Source organism: Solanum lycopersicum, chromosome 12, assembly GCF_036512215.1.
Source record: "Solanum lycopersicum chromosome 12, SLM_r2.1".
Classification (NCBI taxonomy): Eukaryota; Viridiplantae; Streptophyta; class Magnoliopsida; order Solanales; family Solanaceae; genus Solanum; species Solanum lycopersicum.
The window spans coordinates 63,157,882-63,161,972 of NC_090811.1; the positions used below are offsets into that span (position 1 = coordinate 63,157,882).

General features: G+C 29.0%; 1 long non-coding RNA gene across 1 annotated transcript; it reads left to right on the top strand.

The window, feature by feature from the left end:
- Positions 1 to 1,391: 1,391 nt before the first annotated feature.
- LOC109119078 (uncharacterized) lies at positions 1,392 to 3,611 on the top strand. The gene is made up of 5 exons (XR_011213108.1): positions 1,392 to 1,529; positions 1,700 to 1,783; positions 1,891 to 2,073; positions 2,174 to 2,315; positions 3,242 to 3,611. It is a non-coding gene; the product is annotated as an uncharacterized lncRNA (long non-coding RNA).
- The last annotated feature ends 480 nt before the right edge of the window (positions 3,612 to 4,091 follow it).

Below are 4,091 nucleotides of genomic sequence, written 5' to 3' on the forward strand. Positions count from 1 at the left end.
GTACCTAAACAATCCGCTAGGTGGATGAATATGCCCACAAATATCTACTAGAATGCAAGGGATTCAGAGCCTGTTTGGCTCAGCTTAAAAGCTGGTCAAACTGACTTAAAAGCTGGTTTTTGACTTATTTAGCTGTTTGGCAATACTCAAAACAGCTTATTTTAAGTTTAAAAAAAAACTTATTTTAAGCCAAAAGTTAAAAACTGGGGTAGGGGTGCTTTTTTTTTTAGCTTATAAGCTGTTTTAAGTTGACCACATTTTTATCTTTTTGTGTTTAATATTTTTGTACAATCTCCAAATTACCCATATAACCCTAACATTTCTTTCTTCCATTTTTCCCTTTTCACGTTTGACATAACAATTTCAGCACTTTTATCCAAACGCATAACTACTTATTTTAAAAATAAGTTTCAGCACTTTTAAAAGTACTTTTTTAAAGCTGCTTTTATTAAGCTCATCCAAACGGGCCCTCAATCTCAACTTTCGTTTATCATGGTTGTTTTATTCGAAAGTTTTTCAGAAAATATAAATGTGTTTTGTAATGTTTTGAACTTGTTTAGAGTTGCCACTTAATTTTTAAAGGAAAATTTAAAAAAAAAACTACTTTTTCCAAAAACTTAACAGAAAAAACAATTTGAAAACTTTAGAGGAGTTCGGGAATTCTTATTAACATGTTAGGAAGGTTTTTGAAAGCATCTAAGACGTCTGCTTACTTGCGATTATCCAACAATTAAAATATTTAGCTAAATTTATGTAGCTTGAATTTTTTGAGGTAAAAATTATTTAGAATTGTTTGAAAGTAAATTCATAACTTTTTATCTAAGTAAAACATCAAACTTGTAAAATTTGTTATTTTAAATCTATTTAAATCTAATTTAATTTTAAGTCGATAAAACATCACGATGTTTCACGGAGAATTTGAAATTGTCGACCCTAAAACTAACAATAAATAATAGCAAATAAATAAACGAAGAAATAAGAGCAAGAGAGAGAGATAGTTGGGTCCAAAATTTTTGTCCGTCTGAACCGATATTTGAACCCATTTGACCTTTTTGGTCTTTAACCCACTTCGTTTTTAGACCTCAGGCCCATTGTACCTGTCCTAAAATAAAAATTAGCAATTAAGACAAGTTTAAGAACATAATTAATCAAAATAACATTAATTTAAAATTTTTAGTGAAAATGACAAAATAGCAATATGTTATAATTGTACATATTTTTATTAAATATGTGTATTTCAGATTTTAGTATATTTTGGTATTATTAAATTAATATATAAATGGAAACACGTTGATTGGACCAAAACATGGTCCAATAACATTTAATGAAAAAAAAGAAATTAATTAATTAAATTTTAGTGTAAAGTTCCAAGAAAGGTAAAAATTAAAATCAATTCAATATTTTCAGCCAAAAATTTTCTAGTTCCTTGTTCAAATTTTCCAGATTTCTTCATCAAAGCCATTGTTATCAAGGATTCAAGCAGATTCTCGAGCTAGGTTCATTATTAAAGCAGATTTCGTGGTGGAAAGGTTAGATTAAATTTTGGTTTTGATTTTTTGAGCGTTTTTTGTTCAAGTTCAGATTTTGTTTATCAAGAATTTATGGACAATTTATGTGATTTTTGTTTTAATATACATCATACATTTATGATTTTGTATTTTTTGTCCATCTGTTGTGATTTTTTTTTTCAATTTTTAAGATTAGGAAAAGCCATTGATTATCAAGGAATCAAGAAGATTTTTGAGCTAGATTCATTATTAAAAACAGATTTCGTGGTGGCAAGGTTAGTTCAAATTTCGGTTTCGATTTTTTTAGCGTCTTTTGTTGAAGTCCTGATTTTGTATATCAACACTTTATTGAAGTTCTGATTTTGTATAACAACAATTGCAGGATGCATTATAACAAAGGCAGATCAGGCCACTATCGATGTCCAATTGGGTACGAACGGTGAAAATTTGATGATAGTTCAACCTATCAGCAATAACGAACAGACGCCATTACCTACGCGTAGGAATAGACGTCCATGTCCTTATAATACATCTCCGTATCTTATCAATTTTGGATCATTTGCTGGTACAATATTTCATTATTTTAATACTTTTGTTAATGTAATCATTTTTTTTATTGCTAATGTTAGTGTGTATTTAATTTATAGTGTTTTGAACCATTTCAGGTAGTTCATCAAGTCAGCCCCACATTTTTTAATTGAAACACCCTTTTATATTTGATTTGATATCTGGCGATTATGATATAACGTTGTGGGATGCGTTCCGTTCATGGATCCGAGATGGCTTACTTACAAAGCATGACAGAAAGTAAGTCATTGGTGAATAATTACAAGATATTTTTAAAATATAACTGTTTAAATTTTTGTATTCGGTTAAATGTTTGTTTGTGTTTCAACAATAGTTATTGTTAGATGCAGCTTATATATAGGTTTTCTTGTTTTTTTTGTATTTAAATGTTGATAGTAATTACTTTATTTTTTTAATGAATGGTATACTGTTTCTATTTTTATTCTGTTTTTAGGAAGCATGATCAAGACCATTACTAGAAGAATCTAGCTGAAATTTCTGTGGCCATTAACCTTGGCGTTCTCATAGTAGACAATAAGAATTGGTTCTATAATCTGTTTTTCAAAGGACAGTTATTGAACAACTCGGTAAAAGTTGTTTAGCATTTATATTTACAAACAATGATTGATTAGTAGTTAGAGTATTTATACATTTGTGTTTAAATTTGTAAGCATGTTGATGTGATTTTATATTATCTACGAAAAAAAGCCAAGTATAATGTTGGAGGCAGCTATAAATACACAACTGTAGATTGTGTATTTAGTTCAAAGATCTCTGCTATTTGAAAAATATTTGGATTTAGATAGCGATGTTGGTTGTGCCGATGAAGAGCATGTCATTGGTGAATACATTAGAGGGTACAAAATGCATGCTGCTACACCTTGGCATAAGATTGATTATGTTTTTGTTCCTGTCCACGTCAAGGAGAAATTTCATTGGGTGTTGACTGTGATATCATTGAATGATAAGTGTATCAACGTGTATGACTCATATAGGGCAGCAAGTCACGATGCAGCTATCAAGGCAGAGATAGTTAAACTGTCTCAGTTGATCCCTTTGAAGTTATCAGTCAATGAATATTACAACAATAAAGGAATTGATGTATTGCAAGCTCAACAAGAGAATGATTTCTTTAATGTACTAACTTTTAATTTCTTATATTATAGGGATTGTGGTATTTATATGCTAGCTTTTGCCGAATACCTATCATACGGTCAAGGTATTCCAGCGAATATTTTGGTTGCATCGTATTTACGATCAAGATATGCTACACTTCTTTGGAATTATGGACAACAAAAGAATGATTCCGGAGCAATAGGTGACAATGAAGCACCTCCACGATATAGCTGATTCAATGTAGCAATGGAGGAGATTGATACAATTCAAATAGATTAGTTGTTGTCCATTTATTGATGTGTAATTGAACATTAGTTTTTGTATTCTATGAAACGATTTTAAAGGGTTCCAGTTCTTTTGTGTTTATTAATGTATAAAATCTTGAAGTTATGGTTTCAAAGGTTTTGGGTTAATATTAAAGTGTTCAAGCTTAAGTATTGCATGTGGGGTACACAAAACTCATTTTTGATGTTTAAATGCAATAAATATGATTCTATCAACATACATATGATTCTACCAACATACAATATATATAGAACAAATATAATGTAGATTAAAATCATGGATACGAATACATTTCGTTATAAAAGGTATACCAAAACAATTAGAATAATCTAGCAAACTGTATGCATTCATATGTTTCAAATGGATGTAAGACTTGGTATTCAATTATTAAATTGTAAATACAATTAATAATACTAACAACATAAAAAAGATAGAATACGTATAGCGAATATGAATACTTTTAGAGAGAACACGTATACCAAAAAAAATAAAATTGTATGCTTTAAAATGTTACAAAAATAATTTATATTATATTATAAATACAATTTAACTTGAATACAAGTAACTGCACTTATTTTGTTTCTTACTCATACAATTTTACGCATACATTATAGA